Source organism: Hyperolius riggenbachi, chromosome 10, assembly GCF_040937935.1.
Source record: "Hyperolius riggenbachi isolate aHypRig1 chromosome 10, aHypRig1.pri, whole genome shotgun sequence".
Lineage (NCBI taxonomy): Eukaryota > Metazoa > Chordata > Amphibia > Anura > Hyperoliidae > Hyperolius > Hyperolius riggenbachi.
This window is the reverse complement of record NC_090655.1, coordinates 189,901,556-189,924,183: the sequence shown is the minus strand read 5'-3', so window position 1 is coordinate 189,924,183 and position 22,628 is coordinate 189,901,556. Positions and strand designations below refer to the sequence as shown.

The following is a 22,628-nucleotide window of genomic DNA, read 5'->3' as shown; positions in this document are numbered from 1 at the left end:
TTTTGTTTAAACAATTATTGCACACTTTCTAAAAAAATCCAATAAACTTCATTTCTCAAATATCATTGTGTGTGTCTCCTATATGACACATTTAACTCTTATTTTTTATCGTAACAACCAACGATTTATACAGGAAAATCATGACAATTAACAAGGTTGCCCAAACTATCATGTTACAGTATACTACAAGTTTTTATTACATAGTGAATTATCTGCCCCCAGTCTGGGATTCTCAGAGTTTCTCAGCATGTGACAGGCAGCTCCCTCCCCCCTCAGCCTCACAAACTGCATCAGACAAGCTGAAACAGAGAAGAGAGTGAGGAGTAAACAAAGCACACAGAGCCTGCAGGGGGCGTGCATAACTTGTATTCATTACAACAGAGGCAGCTTATTCCTCCCTGGGTGGACAAAGCTTGACAAAAAAAAAGATGATAAGATAGATTACAGAGACAGGGCAACTAGAAAAGGCTGCAGTAATCCAGACCACATTAGAACAGGTATAGGAACGTATAGGATAGAGGAAATGAGGCTGAAAATTTTGTTACAGAGTCTCTTTAATTCATGTATGTATGTATGTATGTATGTATGTATGTATGTATGTATGTATGTATGTATGTATGTATAAGTTTTTTTATAAGCGCTGACCCAAAGTGGAGATGTTGCCAATTGTATCCAGTCAACTTTATCTATTCAATGATTAGTTGCTCTGGTGAACAGTTACATTTTTGCAGGTCTTTATCTCCATGGCGCGCCACTATCTTTCAGCTATGCAATTTTACTGGAAATGAGAGCAGTACTGACACACAGTGGTTCTTATCGAGCACCAATGTTTCTCAAGAGGCATACTATAATTTATAAGCAACAAATCATGGTGGGTCTCCTACTTTTGTTTCCAATAAACTTAGTAAACAGGGTCCCAGGCTGATATAACTTTTCTCTTTAAGCAGGGGCACCATCTTATTTCTTGTGGATTACAGCATATAGAAAAAAAAATATTTCATATATTTCAGAGGAGTCCTGTTGAAGCACTGCTAGGCATATGAAAATGTCCATTGCATCCATTTCAGCTAAAATCTGAAACAATGGAGTTGCCAATGTCAGTCTAAACACGTTCTACTGTTGTGTCCTTGAACATAAAAACCTACAGTTATGATGTGGTCCCCCACTGCGTACACGCTAAGCTTATTAGCGCAAAAACCAGCTTCTCTTCTTGACTCGTGTTTATGCGTCTCACTAGTTTTGCAATCAACACCCCTTATGTAATGCATAGTACTGCGTAATACATGTTGCCGCTTTATAAACACAGTATAACAAAGACAATAAACATTGCTTGTTACTAAAGACAACTCTGCGGTTTTATTCATGCTATTTCTTTAAAATAGGCAGCAATACGTATTCTAATATTTGTAGACAATGCAGCTGAAAAGCGTTGCGTGCACTTACTGCATAGGCTGGCTGACTTGGAATGTGGCCTTTGTTGGGGCCATCAGCCTGGAATGTACCTGACTAACAGATTCACACACACCTGGCAGAAACCCGACACCTTCTCTGTCTGACAATGTCCTGCCAACTTTCTAACTCTACTTCCATGCAGCATCACCCACTTCCGTCTTGTTCATGTTAAACAACAAAGCTAAGCTTTTACATATCCGAGTTCAGTGCGTTAACAAGTGTGATGTTTTTGTTTACTTTGAAATAGGTGCTCCAATTTCACACTGCTACTATGCTTCACTTGCCAGGCAAAAGAAACTTTTTTAATGGTGGTAGCTACAAAAATGTATTTAGAATCTCTAAAAGTGGACTTTCAAGGGAATTTCTTATAGAGCAGCATAGTCCTACTAAGTTTTAAGCACTGGGGCACACTAGCAGCAGCAGCATCTCAAAATTGTGGGGCCTCCTCTGTTACAAATGCGGCCGAGTAGCAGCCACGCGAGTCTGCACACACATGCAGAATTAGCATGGAGCTGCTCATAAACTAGCGACTCCAGCTTACTGCGCATGGGCGGGCTCACGCAGCCACACTGCAGGAAGAGGAGCTGTGCGGCCCTGTTATGATGAGCGACAATGCATTGTCCCTGATTTTTCAGGGACTGCGCTCAGTGACATCAGAAGCCTCAATAGGATCCTGAGGTTTCTCTCTCTTCAGGTAAGGATCTCATTTTGTACCCAAGCTGAAGCTCCGGTACACTTTATTAGCCTCCTTAGCGGTAACCCCGTGCTGGACACGGGGTAAGCCGCGCAGGAGGATTTCTCAGGCCCCGCTGGGCCGATCTGCATAATTTTTTTTCTTATACACGCAGCTAGCACTTTGCTAGCTGCGTGTTACTTACGATCACCGCCGCCCCGCGCCGATTCGCCGCATCAGAGGGTGCCCCCCCCCCCCCGAGACCCGTGCGCTGCCTGGCCAATCAGTGCCAGGCAGCGTTGAGGGGTGGATCGGGCCTCCCTCTGACGTCACGACGTCGATGACGTCATCGCGCATGTCGCCATGGCGACGGGGGAAGCCCTCATGGAAATCCCGTTCAGAACAGGATTTCCGGATGGGCATACGCGCCGGCGGCGATCGGCGTGTACGGGGGGACGCCGCAGGGAGGGGGGAAGCATGTAGTTAGCACTAGGCTAGCTACATGCTAAAAAAAAAAAAAAAAAAAAGGGCCCATTTCCACTAGCCGGATGCATCCGGCTTTTCATGTCGCAGACAGCCGTGGGAGTCTTCCGGAACTCCAGATACGGCTGTCACAGGCTGCTGAGGGGAATCAAAAATATGCAGCATGCAATCCATATTTCGCCCTGCAGCGCATCGTCACGCTTCGCAATGGCTCACCTGCATTCAATGGAAACTACTCCATTGATAAGCATTGGTTGCGGAGCCATTGCAGAAAATGGCGATATGAGTGGTGGAAATGGGCCCTTAAATATAGCATGCAAAAACTAATGATGTCTAGTTATCCATCCTTGAGTTCACAATTCTCCTAACATGCAAATGTCCAAAAGCAAACATTGTTCTAGCAAATGAAAGCCAGCAACTAATAATTAAGTGAATGCTCAGTGATCAAAAGCTAGTGGCTTTCATAATCTAGTACAGCTTCTATTTCTTGGGTCAGTATGGTAGGAGAGTACTTCAATCATCCTTAGTTACATGTTAACAATGATCAAGTAAAACTTAGCGGAACATGGCTCTGGTCTGTGTGCAGGCCCGGATTTACCTCACAGAAGCCTATAGGCACAGATGTCCTGGCACCCTAGACTTTACCCTCCACGAACCTACAAACCCCCACTGAACCGCACTGCAAGTGTGCTGGCTGGCCCAGCTGTCACTGCGCCTTTATTTGCTTTGTCGGTAGCTACAGGTGTCCATTTGTATTAGGTAGCCAGAAGTAGCCTCGACATTTAGAGATGCCCTGAAGTACTAGATAGCTAGAGGAACCTGAGTACTAAGTAGCTAGAGGTGCCCCCTGACTGAAGGGAGATCTCATCAGTGAAATGCCAAGAGCAGGGTCAGTAACTTCTCATTTACATTCTCATCAGAACTCTGCATAGGGAAGGAAGGATGGAGGCGCTTGTGGAAGGGAGTGACCCGCCTTCCCATCATCAGGTGCCTGTAGGCACGAGCCTACAGTGCCTTAAGGTAAATCCGGCCCTGTCTGCGTGGAACAGGGCTCAGTTTTGTTCAATCCTTTTTGCAGTCTTGTCTCTGTGGCAGGGATCACTACTTCTCTTCTACAGTAACACAACAAGTAAAATGTTTTATAACTACACCTAATGGTAACAAATGCTGCGCTTCACCATTTATGACCATGTAGAAAAATTAAGCCTTTTTGTGTTTTTATTGCTGCTTGTGCTCTTATTTGTGATCATTTCCACTAATTGGCTTGATAGTGTAACGGTTAAGGGCTCTAACCGTGACACAGGAGGCCAGGTTAGAATCTTGGCTCTTTCTATTCAGTAAGCCAGCACCTTGTCAGGAGACCTTGGGCAAGACTCCCCAACACTGCTACTGCCTACTGAGTGCAGCTTTAGTACTTTTAGCGCGCCAGGAGAAATGTGAGATATAAATGTTCTGTGTCTCATCTTGTCAAATGCAGTCCTTATAGGAAAGAAGAAAATATATATATATATATATATATATATATATATATATATAAGGACAAAAAAAAAAACAGAACTTTTTTGTAGAATGGAGGGAAAAGGTAAAATCACTCTGAAATTTTTATTGCTCCCCTTATTTCCTGTCTTCAGAAAAAGCAGGGTTCATAATTAAAACAGACTTGAACTGAAGATAAACGTATGAGATAATTATATGCCATTTACGAATGGTAATTAGAGCATTAGTAACTTTTATTTTCAGTTAGATCTTCGTTTTTTACTTTTCACAATCTCTTTTTAAGCCCAAGGACACATACAACAATAGCACTGTGCCTTCAGACAAGGAACGTCCTTAACAATAATATTTGTAGAAAGTGAAAAATTCTCAACAAAACCAAAAGATTATGAAGGTTATACACGGTGTATAATAAATACAACAAATAAGCCTGTCAATATATCTTCTCAATTAGAAGGTAATGCAAAGCATGGTAGTCATGGAAATCGATCAGTCAGGTAAATAACAAATATAAAGCAAAAGCTACAGGAAGAAATTTTAAATAGAACCCCACTTGTTGCATTTCCTCTGAAAAAATCCAGGGGGACCAAGTTCTATGAAAGACATCACTTCCATCATCAATTCTACCGTTTATTCTCTCAGATATCATAGAGGAATCCATTTTTTTTCATAACAGTGGTCACTGATAAAGTGGAAGTAAGCCAGCTCACTGCTACACGTTTTAGCAGCATTGGCAATGTGCTGGATAAGCCTGTGTTCCGAAGGTTTCACACGCCCTGCTTGTGTCCCAAAAGCAGAATTGTTGACCACTTAATTGTGGATTTTTGAAGGACTCTACAAATCAAGTTATTTTGGACAAAAATCTGGTATGCCTTGCTGCAAGCCCACCAGGTATGTACCAACATACGGTTAAGCTAACATGCTCTTAAAGACACTCCGGCCAGTACTGCAATGTACTTAAAGATGCATACATTTCTGTAGCTTGTGCTCTCCTCTTTCATTTGATGCATGAATCGCCGTTCTACACCAAATCGTTTTCGTTAGATTTCAATTTAAAAATCGTGGCTGCCATCTTGGCTATGTTCTAACTTCCGGGTCACCCCTGTCTTCTCTCTTAGAGAAGTGCATCACTGAATGAAGCAGGAAGAGGAAGTGACACACATAGCCATTGCACGAGGCTCCTCCAGAGGGGTCATAGCACAACTTTGTTGGAAGTCGTCTGGTCCCATGCATTTTATAGCAGCAATGCCAGGGGGAGTTTGGATAAAACAAGTGGCTGGTAAGTGTGCTGACACACTCAGTTGTTCATGGGTATGCTTAAAGGCATACCGATGAGAGGTGCTCGAAATCCCTTTAAACATGAGCCAGAAACTGAATTCTTAAAAAAAGGTAAGGGCTTAATTTTTAAGACTAAATTGTAAACCGCAGCCTGATTTGAAATCTGCTGCTTTCAGCTGCAAAACAGAAGAGTCCCATCTTACTTTTCAGTTTAAAAATGAGCAGTCTTTTCTCAATCTGATCAGGGGATTTTGCCTTGTATTTACTTTTCAGGAAACCAGGCTAAATGTAATAAGCTGTTCACCAAGACAATTTGCCTAGAATTTTTTTTTTAACACCTGCTCAGCAAATAAAAAAACGGAGAGACTTCAGACAATTTCTTGATAAAAGTGGTACTACATATTTTTATATCATGTCAATTCAGGCACGCCATGGAAGTTGTTGGGGAAGAAATTTAAAGTAAATCTCCCCAACAGGTACACTTAAAACCGTCAACATTCAATAGATGTTATAACCAAACTATCTAAAACTAAAATATTCCTGGGTTTGGCATTAAATGATAAGCCTTACACATAGAAACATCCAGAAAGGTAAATGTAGAAAGCAAGGGCACTCTCACTTCAGCGTTCGGAAGATAGTCATAAAAGAAAACAAATAGTTAAGTTGGCAACAGGCTCAATCCATACACAAACAATAAGATTTTTTTTTTTTTTAAAGTTTGTATTAAACACCTAAATGCCAGCTCTGGATGGGGTGACTCCTTCACTCTTGTGTACATATTTGCTAAGTGCTAATTGGCAGGACTGGGGTAAGCTGGAAACTTGTTTTCTCACCATGGAGGTACAATACTTGTACTTCATGTGCTGCAAGTTACATCAGTGGCGTCCTGGAACATTTCCACACACAATTAGCTCTTGTCTCAAACATATATTTATACGTCTCTGTGCTGGCATTTACGCATGTGTGTCACTATGGTTTCGGGTAGAAGGATTCCACAAGTCGCACAGGTTAGAGGGTAGCCAAGCAGTGAGATTCATTCTACTCACCTCTTCTGTCCGTGGTGCATACAGAATAAAGTCCTAATATTTCAAACGCCATGTCTCAGCTCTATATTCAGACCCCATGTATGCTGTCCACACATCTCAACTGCCAGTGCTCACAGGCACTTTTCATTCAATAAAACACTAACATCTATGCAAAACCAAGCTGACAAGTAAGAGCAATTTAGCAATGATCGTATAAATGCAGTCGTATTTATCAAATGGGAGAGCTAGAGAACTTAGATCTAATTGAACTGATCGTCTTAAAACATACAAAAATAATTGTTTTAGATTTGTTACGCTCCATGTAAAAAGTTTTGGAAGACTGAAATCCAGCAAGTCAACATCAGTTATAACCTTGTAAAACAGCCGTATGCATTCACAAATACGTGATTGAAGCGTTTACGATTATTAATAATAATGATGAAAAGAAAAATATAAATATACACACACAACAAAACTAGGGACTTTTTTTCCCACTTGATTTCCTGTTTTTGTCTTAAACTTTGAACTATGTGTGTGGTTTTTTTGTTTGTTTGTTTTTTTTCTACCAAAGTCCACCACTGAAGATGGCATGAAGGGCTTGCATACAGAATCTAAACATGGCTGGAGTGATGATATACACACACAGGCACACACACATCTTACACAGAGAGCGCAGACTATGAGGTTAGCGCGGGCGAAGGGGGGCAGGAAGCATTCTTAACCCAATTCCCGCAAAACAGACTTTTTGGGCCTTTTTGGGTTTTTTAAAGCACTTTAACAAGCTCAGACTTTTTGCTAACAAACCTACACAAGGAGAAATAGTGACACACTGAGTAAGCTCAGAGTCTCTCCCCACCAGCTCCTGCTCTCCTAGTAATTTATTAGCTGAGTTATGAGGACAATATACATTACACATGCAGCCAGCTTCCCCATGCTCTGCTTAAAAGAAAAACCTTTGAAATGAACTGTTTCCAGACTTGACATATTTCTACAAAGTGGGGGGAGGTGGGAGACGCACACAGGAGAGGAGGGGGAGTCAGGGCAGAAGCACAAAAGGGAAGTTACACAGACAGAACAGGATATGTCCCACAAATTCATTGCAGAGTTTTCTTTTCTCCTGTTAACCCTTTATATAGTAGAAGAAACAAGCCAACACCGTCAGCTAGCAACGAAGACTGATTGAAATACAAGATGGTTTAATGAATGTGCCTTATATTACTGGTTATTTCAGTCTGCAGTGCTCTATTTCTTCTCTTTGGGTTTTTTTTAATTATTATTTTCCTTGCGTTTATAATCTACGTGCCATGTAATTCCCTGTTGTCTATGGAGTAATAGGTTGATGTTTTTATAAATGATGCCAATAATAAAGATAGCTTTCTACAAACAGCTATGGAAGCATCTTAACGCCACTGTGGTCTTATCTATTTTCTTGCCAATTCAGACAAGTTTTCATTACATGATTTTCCACGACTGACATCAGAATGTTTTTAGAAGCTCAGTAGAGCCTAGTGATAAGGGTGGAGTATGGCAAGCCAAGTAACCTGACTGTTAACTCTTGGAGACTCCAGTGGTGAGATTTGTTTGTGCCTCAGAGGGAGGCTAATTTTCTGCTTATCTGGAGTTTTTGCTTTTCCTATCCATTCTAGGGCCTTCCCAATCCTCCTGTTGCATGGCTCCTGTCTAAATATCTAAAGAAGCCATATCCCCATATTCCTTTAGGTTTTACGCAAAAATGTAAGGTACTATTTAACCCAGGCTTTCTCAACCAGGGTTCCTTAGAACCCCAGAGTTCCTAGAGTACTCTGCAGGGGTCCCTTGGCATTTTCCCCCATCGTGGGGGGGGAAGTATAATAGAGCACACTATAATAGGTAGTACTGTAACAAGAAGCACTAAATTGGGGGCTCAGGAGACAGTATAATGAGTGGCAGTGTAATGGGGGTAGTGAAATAAACAGCCACACATAGTTTTAAAAACCATGTCTCCTGCAAAATAAATGCAGAGGTTCCTTGAGATCCAAAGGTTATTTGCAGAGTTCCTCCAGAGTAGAAAGGTTGAGAAAGGCTGATATAACCACTAAATGCATTCAACATTTACATTTAAGAAATGGTTACATCTTTAGAGCATTATTTTTTGATGCTTGCAATACTCACATGGGTCATGTTTGAACATAGTGGAGGATGCTAGCAGGTCAGGTAAAATTAATAGTTTGGGCTTGTACACTGGGGTTGTAATACAACTGGCCAGCTTATATTGCACACAGGTGGCATTGGTAGGTCTTCAGCATCTCTTACACGGTCACCTCCATAGGTGTGGACATGTATGTCCAGTTCCTATACATACGTACCTTCTGTGCATTACAAGATTTAAAGCTAGTTCAGGTTTAGCATCTCTGATGTCAAGTCTATCCTTCCTCTAACTATACTTTGATAGAAAGCATTGTGTATTTTGTTAAATGATGTTGGAGCAATTATATGGTTATTTTACATTCAAACTCAGCTGTCAAGTCACATCCCCAGATCATAGGCATCATTGCAAAAGGAAAGACTGAGAATCATATAAGGACAACAATGTGATATATATAGGCAACTTAACCTGTCATTTGCAGTTATTAACTGCCACAAGTTTTACATAAAGGTAACCTCCTGATAGAGTGAAAACTGTCAGTGTTACTTGTAGGAACTGAAGCCTGCTGGACGTGTGCTGAGACAACCCTCTGTAAAACAATACGTAGGAGTATTGTTATAATCTGTGAATGAAGGTGCGGCTTTGGCAGATCAGTTTTCTCTTGCTGTAGCTGGTGAAACACCAGCCTTTATTCTAGCAACTTTTGGTTGTGCTTGAATACATCTCTTGAGCTAAAAGCCCTGTAATTCCTCTTGTGCTATGTCACGTGCCATAAAATATGATCTATGGAGAGAGCACTATGGGTAATCTGGATACCCTAATAAGAAACGTGTGTTTTTCTATGGTTTTTTTCCTCAGACAAGATCAGATGTGGATTTTTGCCAGGCCCCAAGGCAATGGCTAAGGGATGCCTGCTTAGTCACAAAGCTCTGCATTTATATGGATTCAAGTCATGTGTTATCTGTATTTCTAACATATAGCCATATAATAGCTCTAATAAACCTAAAATTATAATATAAAAACCACCACCAAAAAACAAGAAAACTCACCATTTCAGTGCTGCCTTGCATACATCCAAAGTACCATTTTCCCTAGGAAGTGGGGTGAGCGGTCACCCTCCTCGTCCCACATTCCAGTCTCTCCTTTTGGGCTAGGACAGGTATGGGCAAACTTGTCCCTCCAGCTGTTGAGGAACTACAAGTCCCACAATGCATTGCAGGAGTCTGACAGCCACAGTCATGACTCATAAAGGCAAATGCATTGTGGGATTTGTAGTTCCTTAACAACTGGAGGGTCAAGTTTGCCCATGCCTGGGCTAGGACCACAGCAGTTTGTTCAGTAATCTGGTGGCTTTTGCTCCCCATAGGGTAACACTTGAGCCTGGTACACACTTCTAGTTATGACTGGCCAATCACTGACCAATTTTACCTCCTCCATGTAGTATGAGTGTTTACCTATACAATCTGCTTATAGTAGTATTCAATGTCTGTTGACCTAAACGCCACATAGAGGTAGAGAAATTTGTAACTAATTGGCCATTTCGTAGGCACATAGCTAGTATTATGGAATGTAAGCCAGGACCAACCTTAACGATTAGGGGCGCAACTGGGGCCACACAGTGCACAACCTATGGAACATAGCGCAATGCAAGGCAGTAGTCAGTACTCAAGTAGTCACACATTGCGTATATATATATATATATATATATATATATATATATATATATATATATAGGTCTTTCAAACACTAGGTTGGAAACAAGACCTCAACATTACAAGGTGCCCAGTACAGCACACACATACTTACTGAACGTCTGAATTCAGCTTTCTGTGGACTGGCTGATATTTCTGCTATTTCTAGTAGGAAACAGTAGTTAGACAAGTTCCTATTAGAGCTTCGGTTAAAAAAAAAAAAAAAAGCCTTAAGTGCTTGAATTTGTTCTAAACCTGCCATGTTAGTCCAATAATAAAGGTATCACCCTGATTATTCCTGCAATCACATTTGGATAAAGCAATAAAAGTATTAAAAGACCTGACTTGATTCAGAATTAGAAATGATCCAATACTTAATATTCGTTAAACCTTTCAGCACAGTACGTGACAAGAATGTAATGGCAGGATAAGAAAGATGAATCTTGCATTATATAAGGTGGCGATATAGGCTTAAAGGGAACCTAAGCCAAGTAAAATAATTTAAAATAAACACATGAATGAAAGACAAATGAATATTACATACTTACCGTGGCATCAGTTCCTCTCAGAACCTCATCATTTTCTTCTTACAACGTTTCCTTCCATTTCTGCCAAGGTGTTGTGAGAACTGAAATGTATCAGTTGCTGTCAGTTATAACAAAAAGGACAACTGATGAGCAAGGTATTGTCCAAGTTTCCCTTTCGCTCACGTGGGCAATATTGCAGTTTAACAGCGTGCTGAGCAGGAAGCTGTTATGGGGTAATGGCAATTTTCAAAATGGACGATGGAGAATTCCATTGATCACAGCGGACACACAGGATGCAGGAGAGGAGAAAAAGTTGAGTAGACTACACAAGAGGTAAGTATGATGTGTGCATGTTTGACTTTTAGTTTTCAGTTCAGGTTTGCTTTAAGTATGGCAAACAGCCTGCTAACATATGGCTGGGTTCTTGGCTTTCAGAGATCAGCTTTCATTGAGGTTACATACAATACAGTATTAAGAATATTATGCTACATACATCCCTTAGATATTTATCATCCAAAGTGGCTGATCATAATGGTTTTGGGTGGAAATCTACAATGTACAGGTGGCACCCAATTTAAGTGCTGTCTACATCAATAATGGCCTAAAAGCCTTGGCCAATGCTATTGTTGTCCCTACAGCAGAGGGCCTCCCATTTGTCCTCCCACTTCCCTCTGTGTAGCAAACAACAGACACTAAAGGCCCATACACACGTTGGATTTCCGCGAACGACGGGTCGTTTGAACGTCCCGTCGTTCACCTGCTAAATCGGGCGTGTGTAGACTATCGTTCGCTTGATAAGAGTGAGTTTGAGCAATAACTCACTCTTATCAAGCGAACGATAGTCTGTACACAAGCCCGATTTAGCGGGTGAACGATGGGACGTTCAAACGACCTGTCGTTCGCGGAAATCCGACGTGTGTATGGGCCTTTAGGCTAGAAACCAACTAGGAGAGCTTTTCTGTGCGCTTTGTGATTTGAAAAGCTCTTGCTAATGTAATGCTATGGGTGTGATCCCACTTGAGCGATGTGATTTTATTAAAATCCCCCATAGCATTGCATTACCATGAGCTTTTTCAAATCACTCACGCTTACAAAGCGCTCCCAGTGGGTTTCTGGCTTTATATAGGTTATTTAGCATTTTGACAAAAGATTGTTTCAGGTAACCGTTTCTATGAAGGTGGGTTATTACTGGAAACACAAATTTTAAGAATCCTAACGCTATTTACTACTACAGATGAATCAACCAGCTCTGGAAACCCATATTGCATGTGGATGGCCCCAACATGACAGATGTCTAATATCAGCCACCTATTATGAATTATCCATAGCAAGGTGCGAGCACAGAGGCAGCCCTCTTTCCAGAGACAGGAGATGTGAAATAGGAAGACGCATGTAACCATGCACATTGCAGCCGATATCATCAGGACCCCCCCACCCCCTCCCGACACTGCTAGGTGAACAGTTAATGTATATTATAGTATCAAATGGTTAAGCCCCCAGCCCCCATCCTCATGTACCAGCAGTTGCTCGATTGATTTCATTCCTGTGCATTGATCTTGGCTGCATTTGCATTCTGAACAAGTGCTGCGTACACAGACAAAGCTGCATGAGAACCAAATACTAATAAAAATAAAACCGTAAGGATAACACAATAATAATTGTCTGCAGGAGAGGCCATTACAAGGGAACGTGTTACACTTCATGAATACCAATTGTTGAAGTGTTTGTGAAGGTGGGGGCAGCAAGTACTGCCCTGCATGAACCACTGCTATGCTCAGCGCCCAATCAGGGAGATCATTTCCTTTCTTATTCATTTCACATATGGTACATATAGACTAGAGGTACACATTTTCTACTTATAAAACACAGAATGACATGAACTTATGAATAATATGGTTCACATTTCCATTCACCTTGCTGTAGAGATGAAGCAGTAGAGACCACAAAGGCATGTGTTAGAGCCAGGCATGGGAAGATCTAAAAGGCAGAAGCATACAGGTTCCAAGTGTCTCCCAACTATAACAACATATAGAATGTAGGATGCGTTGTGCTGTGCGCTTTAGCTATGCACATAACAGACGGTAGCAGCAAGTCTCTGCTTTGCTCATTTTGCATACAATCTAACAACAACTAGTAGCAATATAAATCATTGCTTTATGCTACACGTGCAATAGCGTAAAAAAATCACTAGGAGGCACATGTTGTACTAAGGGGGGGGGGGGGGGGGGGGGTCACACCTAACCAAAATTTGACATCTATGACAGACCGCTATAAGTGTAACCCAATAAAAAAAAGTTATGTTGCATGCCTAAGAAACGCAGGATGAGGGCTCAGACACACTGTAAGCCCTAAGATGTTTTTTATATATTTTTAGCCAGTCTCATTGACACATATCTGATTCAAGAATACACTTTTCTAAATATGCCATAACAATGACATCAATGCAGTGGCATAGCTAAGGAGCTATGGGCCCAAGTACAAGTTTTGCCTGTCCTCAGCACTGTATACATAACAATTCATATGGTGTAGCAAAACCAACCAAAAACATCCACAGTGTCAGAGGTGCAAGAAGGGGCTGGGAACAGGAGCAAAATAGCGCTAATACTGTAATTGAGGGAGGTACCCCCTGGCCTAAGGTCCCTGGTGCGGTTGCAACCACTGCCTGGCTGTCCTGTTCATCCTCTGCTTTTATACTTTTTGAGTTACTAACCCAGATTAGGTATGCAGATTTGGTGTTGGACTCCATGTTGCTGATCCATTAGCTGTATGCTTATTTCAAAAAATCACCTTTACAACCAGTGTTTAGAATGAGGTTAGTAATGGCAGTTTCATAATTTCTCCACGTAAGTCCACTTTAAAGAGTACCTGAAATAACTGGCGGGAGAGATATGAGAGATGCTCGAAGGATCCCCAGGTAAGTGAAAGTCAACTTTCCCCCCAATCCAGCATGGATTCTGGGGAATGTAGTGAGGCATCTATTGAACTACCTACTTTGTATTTCACATGGTCACCTGAATGACCCAGCTAGCTGAATAGAAAGAAAATCGCAAAACTAGTTGTACACGGTGGCAAGAAGATTTAGCTCCTAAGGTATTCTGTCCACTTTGCTGTTAAACATTGTTTACATTTACTTTCTATCAAATCTATAGCCATTACAATTTGCCTTGTTCAAATCTCGATTTAGTTGAGCTTTAAACAATTGCCCTACACTATTAGATATTTAAGTAGAATATTTGGTAAATTAAATAATCACTATCTTCCTGATAATGATAGTTTACATGGATCACCAATTTGCAGCGCTAGATTTGTAATCATTTCTTATTTCTGCAGACATCTGATGGAACATGGACTGCAATGGTTCTACCGCTAACTTGGTAGTGATCAATATAGTACCTGACTATACAGTATTTGATCACACTTCCAGGTTCCTTTGCCCCAGCTTATGATTAACTGGCAAAAAAGCAGGCCTTTCCAATCAAGCTTTGGTCAAAAATTAAATCAATAATCTATTGAGGTTGCATAAGGCTGAGTTTCCACATCATGCAAATCCTAGCGCTTTTTCCGCTGCAGAAAAACACACAGCAATGCAAGTGTATGGGTTAGTTTCCAAATTATGCCATTCTGTGCATACGTTTAAGTGTGGGGAAAATATCTGATCAGTTTCCCATGACATGATTTGTCAATGGGTAAAATGCATGTGAAAATTTGCATACAGGAAACACATGCAAAAAGATGTATCCTTTTCATAGATTTTAACTGTTTTGTTGTTTTTTTTTTTCAAATCAAATGTCTAATCAATCAAAAATAAATAGTGAAGGTGTGCCTTTAAACAGAAGATCCAGCGTGGATGGTATGAGGCAAGTCACAAAACCATTACGCCAGCCTCTTGCCTGTAGTGGCTGTAAGACGCAATGCCAGATCAAACTTGAAACGTCAATGGTGACATCAAAAACCATTGTCTCTTGTCAGACGGGATCACACTATGTGCTATATAAGCTGGCTAAAAATAGAACGCAGCACACATAAGCATGAACACCTAATTAATACATTTATAATTGCAATCAGTAATCCCTGTACGTTTTGCTTTCTTACAAAGCATATGCTAGGAGTTCAGTACACAAACACATGCACACACAGAGAGCAGCAGAAAAACAGAATGTTCCCGTTAGGGGAATGTTCTTATGACAGAATTATTTTCCTGAGGAAAGAACACGCTGTCACAGCCCTTGCCAGTCGCAGACAGCCAGTGACTGGAGCTGCACCCCTGGGCTCCTGCACCATGATTTTTAAGGTGGATAAACAAATAGGACAGAAGCTTCTGAGGCACTTTAACATGTGTGATGCCAAACCAAGATAGATAGATAGAAAGATAGATACTTTCAGAGCAGGCAGCCTTTGTCAGAGGTTATTCATAGCATCTGTATAACGAACGTTAGAATATTCAACCAACAGTCTACAACTGTCACTTTGGTAAATCTGGCATTTTCCTGACAAGATGAATGGAGGTATGGTCTAATTTTTACATAACTGACAAATTTGAAACCTGGACTTAATAATACAGTCACCACAGCGACTAATTTTGCCTTGTATTAACATACGGTATATCAATGGTGGACTGAGGGGGAGACGTGTGGATTCTGCCAATACTTTTCACTTTCAGAGTTCCACAAAGGACTGAAAGACCAGGGATGAAGCGCTACTGGAACTGAACCCTCCGGCACTAAACTATAATAGGTTTCCCCTACATTAGATACTTTTATAGAAATCCCCTGCTAACTGCAGAGACCTAGAAACTGGCTGCAAATCCAAGAAGTAGGAAAAAGGTGACTTCCTTACAGGTAAGGTTAAAATCTAAAACACACCGCTGGTTCTAAACTATTACTTATCTGCTTTTTGCACCTACTTACTAAAGAGCATAAACAGCTTCCAAGATTTTATGGAAATCTGCTCCCCTACCACTTGTAATTGTGTAACAGCCCACAAAAATATTGAGCAAGACGTACATTTAAAAAACCTTCCATGCTAATTTAGGCGCAGCATAAACCCAGATTTTTTTTTTTTTGAAAGGATGCAGGAAATAGTTAAATATTGGGAATATTTTCCAGTATTTCACTTTGACCTAACCTCTCCGTACACAGAACCCTGCCCTGGTGGCGCCTAACCTTAACCTCCCCCTGGTGGTGCCCAATCTTAACATCCCTGTGGTGGTGCCCAACCTTAACAACCCAGCAGTGAGCCACGGCAGGGGACTGGAGGATTATTTTCTCCGGGTGCGGGCACAGGACATCTGCGCGCGGGGGGGGGGGGGGGGGAGAGAGAAGGGAGCTGTAGAAGGCCCAGGTAAGTTAAACTTGGGGGGGGGTTACAGTTCTCCATTAACAATTGCTTGATGATACAATGCCCCACAACCAGTGGAATGCATACAAAAGTTAAAAGCAAACCCAAGCAACAGCAAGTTCACTGAACAACTAGTATAATTTCAAACTTTCCCAAATCCTTGCTGAAAATAATTATGGTGAAGGGTGACAGATATTTCCTTTTAAATAATAAACTTTGCCTGGCTATCCTGCTGATCCTCTATCCTCTAAGCCATAGACCCTGAACAAGCATACGCAGATCAGATGTCTATAACAAATCTGCCAAGATTAGCTGCATGCTTGTTTCAGGTGTGTGGTTTAGACCCTACTGAGCAAAAATATCAGCAGAACTGCCAGGCATTGTTTAAAAGGAAATAAATATGGCAGCTTCCATAGGCCTCACACCTCCGGTTCCTTTTAAATTATATAAATACTGCATGCAAATGATCATACAACAAAATGCAGGTGAGTTTTGATGTACAGCACCACAGAATATAATGGTACTATATGAATCAATAACAACAACTATGCTGCATCAAGCACCTAGGTCATCTACAGGCTATACTCAAGAATGCAAGGCAACTACTTGATACTATTTACAATCCTAAGCAATAATAGAAAAAATTATGATTTTCTAATATTGCTGCCAACAGAAAAGAAGACAGCAATGTGTTTATTTTTAGATTTCTACAGCCGCAGCGTTACCAGAGTGTAAAAAGATACCATCATTATACAATGACTTAAGAACACCTTCTCTGTATCAGGTGAAAAGAGCTTCCACTCCCCAATGAAAGGCCTCCATTCCCTGACACAGGGACAAGCAACATAACAAGAAGCTTCCTCCTCAAAGGTTTTGGCACCGAGGAATTCTAACTCTTTCAAGGAGCAAAAGCACTCGGTACGATTACACCCTTTCAAAGCTAATAACAGAGCACAGGAGTAGGTACGGCAAGGTGGCATAGAATGAAATGCATACTAAGTAAGGCAAGATTATACATCTGCCAAGGTATTGCAAAACAAGAAGGGTGCTAAAATCCCTCTGTATAGTCACACAAGAAAAATAATTGTACGGTTCCCACAAGTCAAGAGATTTGTTGAACACTTGCTGCTCAATTTTACAAGACTGTAAATATGGCAGTCTGTGGCAGTGCAGACCTAGTAGCACACATACCAAAGATTTAACACTGGAATATCTAAGATTTAATATTCAGTGTTCCAACCTAGGAGTTATTAGAAGAATCTGTGCGACTTAAAGCAGTATTTCCACCATAAAAATCAAATTTCAACAGCAACTTGTCTGAGTGTATTAAGTGATAAAGATGCTAATCCTGCATTCAAAACCTTCAAAACTTTTCTGCTGTTATGGTTTGTAGTTATCACATACTTTATGAGCACTGGCCCTAGTGCCAAACAGTGCCCATCAGTTGAATGCGGGGAGTTATTTTTATCTATAATATATTCCTCCTCTTCCATTTATTTCCCTGCTTAGCTGCTTATCAGAAACACCTCTGATCACTTGTGTTTACAAGCAAGGCTGAGGTGACTCAGCGACTGGATGTGTAAATTTAAAAAAAAAAAAACAAAAAAAAAAAAAACAGTGCAGTTCCCAGTATACACCTCAGTGGGAGTGTCTGAAGACTCTGGGAGGAGGGAAGCTAATGAATACACAATGAGCAAGAGAAGGGAGGGGGGGCGGGGAACAAGAGTCAGGGAGGATATGATGTCAGCATTAACTTGACAAACTGGCCACTACCTAGAATAGGATTTTCTGCTTTTCCTTTATAAAATTCACAGGAATCATTACGTGGATAGCACAATACATCTGTTATGTAAGTAGAAGTAGTATTTATCTACTTATATATGTTTTTTGTATTTCTAGGTTAGCATGGGTGTCGCTTGTTGTTTAACAGAGGATAGGGAATTCTTACCTTAGTTAGGTGACAGGGTGAACGGGGTGTTCGCCTGGTTCTACATGGGTGGTTCAGTCTTGCAACGGGATAGTGGGAAACGGTCACTTTATCCTAAAACAAAACAAAAACATGAAGTATTTAGCAATTTGCTGCATTTCTCAAGAAATAGACCATGGATGCAAACATGATAAATAAATCAATGAAAATGAAGACACATACTGTGGCAACAAAATAAAAGAATAATAGTAAAAATGTAGCACACCATTCCCTTTAAAGGCCAACTGAAGTGAGAAAAATATGAAGGCTCCTGTATTAATTTACTTCTAAACAATACCAGTTGCCTGGCAGCCCTGCTGGTCTATTTGGCTGCAGCAGTTTCTGAATCACACCAGAAACAAGCATGTAGCTAATCTTGCCAGATCTGACAATGTCAGAAACACCTGATCTGCTGGATGCTTGTTCAGGGTCTACGGCTAAAAGCATTATGCTGGGAATACACGGTACGTTTTTGAGCCATTTAGATTGCTCGTTTGATAATTTCCGACATGTCCGATCTCCCGCCCGATCGATTCCGCGCTCGATTTCGCATAGTGAACAATGGGAAAAGATAAGAAAAATGAATGGAAGATAAGAGAAGATAATAGTGTGCAAGAGGGCTTAGGCTGATGAAGGTGCCCCTAACCAGATACTTTAAAAGCGATTTGCCATCAGTTAATCAAGGTGCTTATGTACTGCCCAAGAATGCCTACAGAATACTAGGAAAAAAGCAAAGCCCAGATTCTGGCTCTATCCTACATATAGTGATTGATGGAAATAAAAGCACCTGTATCAATAAACAATAGGATGCAGATGTTATTTTCAGATCCAAACAAACATTTTTGGTGCCCTCCTTTTTCTCACCGTCCTGGGAAATGGTAGCAATACAAATGTCTGGCTGTTATGGTCAATTCATGTAAACATTTAGATATTTATTCTTTGAGGTTTTTTCATAAAGAAAATGTTTGCTACTGGAGAAACAATTGTACATGAGACCACTGATACTACACATGGGCCAAGTGTTGATCTGATACTGCAGTTACTGAGCAGTAGAACAAGGTTTCATGCAGTACATGGACAGCAGTGAACACATCCTAAACGTACATTTATTTGACATAGTGACCAGTATATTTTTCTGGCGTTCCGTATGAGCGCCCCACTCTAGTAGCTGAGACATCTCTGATCCTGGTGTGAATGCTAGGAGCCAATGGGTGAGAAAAGGGAAGGGTTAGCAGCAGTGGTTACAATGTAATAGAAGGAATAGCGCCCAGTCGCATGAATGCCCCTGTGAAAGGGCAGTTACCGATCACTTACAAATACTGATAATTACTCAGCAATTTACACTTTCAGCCCACAAAGCTGTATGCAGTTTGGGTGAATGGTTTTAGATTTTATATTGAATTTGTAGTCACAGTTGGTATTGTGGTAAGGAGACAGAGTGGTGGGAAGAGCTTCCCTTTACGTATTACAGTTGCTCGTGGAGAAGCATGCGAGTGGTATGATTTGGTGATAAATTTGTAGGGCTATTATTTGATGTGGTCACTTCCTGCCTTACTCTACATAAAATAGAGAGATGACACATTTATTTATTTATTGTATTTATAAAGCGCCAACATATTACGCAGCGCTGGACATTAGTTTAGGTTACAGACAATATTTAGGGGTGACATATAGCAATATGACAATACAGGAATACAAGAAAGACCAGATCACGCAGCACAATATGAGTACAAGGTAATGCTTAGTCAGTCACTGGATGGAGCATGGAGATTAGGCAAGTTAGGTTCACTCAAATGCATAGCATGGGTGCACAGTAATGTAAATGATACAAAAGTAATACATGATCATGTAGGACACAAAAGGAGGATAGTCATGACCAGCAAATCAGAACCTTACAAAACTATCACGTGATCATGGAAGTCACGGGAGTGATGCTAGAAAACCCCAGAAATGCATTAAGGAAAGGAATCCTAAAAAAAAAATAAAAAAAAATGGAGCACTGTAGTTAGTTTTGCTTTGATTTTTCACTTCAGGTGTATTTTAACTTCTTATCTAGCTAATCCTAACCTCCCTCACTGACCTATGCCTAACCTGCTTCACTGCCCAGCCTAACACGAACACCTCCACTACAGTATATACACTCCACAGCACAAACTTTCTTAATGCTTTCCCTCCAAAACCACCTATGGTGCCTTATGGCCCATACTCACGGGCTACAATTGTCACCGCAACGCGTGTTGCGGCGATAGGTCGCCCGTGAGTATGAGGTGCAACACGGGCGCGCACCCCGATCCGTCGCTCGTCGCTGCTGTCGCCAGGCGATTGGCGCGGTCAATCGCCTGCCGACAGTTGCCGCCGCAACTGTTGCTAGTCCACGTGGGTATGCGGACTAGCGACAGCAACAAGCAGGGAATACCTTGAGCATCCGGCGGGGGGGGGGGGGAGCAACAGCGACAGCTTCCGCCGGATCAGTTGCCAAGTCCCTCCGCCATGTGTATGCGAAGGGACCTGGCGACGAGCTGTCGCAGGCCTGTCGCGCACACGCTCCCGTGTGCTAGCGACAGGCCACAAATGTAGCCCGTAAGTATGGGCCTTCACTCTAACTAGGGAAAAGTATCTGGTGAGGTATAATTTTGATGAATTATGCAAATTCATGCAGCATGAAAATGGATAAATCAAATCCCACGAAGGTGGAATTTAATTGGTCTAGTTTTAAGATGCACACATTTGCATAATTCTGCATCCACATAATTCAACTTTTCCTCAATCCCAAAATTTACCTACAGCAAAACATTAACCTTCCTCCAAAACACTATCCAAACTCCCATTACTACTATTACCACCTATTGGAATACAAAGTCCCAATGTATTGTTCTGTGTTACTAAACAGCTTTGGCAACAGTGGCTTGTTCACAGCTGTACTTATTCTATTTCAAATTAGCCTATGAAGTCAAACAATGTCATTTTTTAAGTATTTAAGTAGTAGATTCTGTTACTGCTTATGCAAGAAGTTCACTACAGTCAGTAAGCTGAAATAGGCATGTTGGTCAGGGCTTTCTGACTACACTAACTTCATGCTTGCTGTAGGTCAGTGACTCCTTAAGTTGGGAAGCCATAGGACGAAAATGACAGGCTGGGAAACTGTACAATGGCAGGGCCATATTTCTATTATCACAGATGCAAGTTACCTGCCTTATTCAGTGCCAGCAGCCCTTAAATCATTATTTTATACTGCTGTGCCTTTGGTAAAATTTATGTTAGAACGCCCAAAAGGAAATGCATCAAAGACAAGAGAGAAAACTTCAGTGTTTTTCAGCATAATACAAAAAAAGGTATAGCCTTACAAGTCCATGCTTTGTCAGCCCTATTATTCAGCTGTGAGGTAGCCTTAGCAGCATGCGCCTGTAAAGGGATGCTTTCTTGCTATAACCCCACACATACAGAACTCGCTTTCTGCAGACGACTATCACTAACAGAAGGAAATGTCCACCGCTCCATTATCAGTAAGATAGAACACACTCCGACTGCAGCAGAAGACAGGGAAAAGGTCATACAGCCATATTCTTAACTTGCCTGGCTTGGCAAGAATAATTAAAGGGGTTGATAAGTTTTGCAACAAGTGTTATTTTTTTTTCAATAATGAGAGCCTTCTAATCTTCTAGCATGTATAATTTAAGTACTGACATTTGAATATTTTGTACAAGCAATAACAGTAAATAATAACAGTAGAACCTTGGATTGCAAGTAAGGCCTGGTTCACACTGCAAGAGCCGTTTAGTGTTAGTGATTTGTAAAGCTCTGGCTAATGCAAAGCTATGGTGGATTTTTTTTAAAAAAATCACATCGCTCGAGTGGGATCACACCCATAGCATTACATTAGCAAAAGCTTTTACAATTACAAACACTTAGAAAAAAAAACTCTTGCAATGTGAACCAGGCCTTACTTGGTTTAAGAGCTTGTTACAAGCCAAGCAAATTATTTATGAAATTCTTACTTGATAAGCAAGCAACGTCTTGATACAGAAGCATAGGATGTATATGCATGCCACATTATCACAACAATCTGAGTGCAAGGACTATAAAATGTCACATTTCCGTGATAGCCTCAAAAGTAGGCATATGTAACGGCCATTGGATAAGCTCCTTGTTAAAGCCACACACACACACAAAAAGTTTGGGTTGAGCCAACAGATAACAATGATTCTGTAAGTTGGTGAAAGTCTTTTTTACTTTATACAGTATAGTTCTTTGTATTCAATATTTTACTATAAAACATTTTGGATTTCCATTCATCCTGATGATAGGAAAATTCAATTTGATGTAGGCATTCATTGAAGACAGTTTTTCTGCATCCAGTATCTGCATGTAGTGGAAAAAGGCCCTAAGGCCTAGTGCACACCGGAGCGTTTCCGCTGCGGTTTGCGATCTGCTTGCGGGTGCGGATCCGCTAGGGTAATGTATTTCAATGGGCTGGTGCATACCAGAGCGGGAGGCGTTTTGCAGAAACGCATACTCCCGGGCTGCTGCAGATTTTGGATTGCGGATGCGTTTCTGCCTCAATGTTAAGTATAGGAAAA

The 22,628-nt window shown here is 41.1% G+C and overlaps 1 protein-coding gene across 6 annotated transcripts in view; it reads right to left on the bottom strand.

Annotated features, from left to right (window-relative positions):
- The window catches only part of ZMIZ1 (zinc finger MIZ-type containing 1), a 483,594-nt gene that overhangs the window by 298,608 nt on the left and 162,358 nt on the right, over positions 1-22,628 (bottom strand). For all 6 annotated transcript variants that reach the window (XM_068255451.1, XM_068255450.1, XM_068255449.1 and 3 more), the window contains exon 3: positions 18,034-18,126. The gene's annotated coding sequence lies outside the window, so the exon portion shown is untranslated. The remainder of the gene's footprint in view (positions 1-18,033; positions 18,127-22,628) is intronic.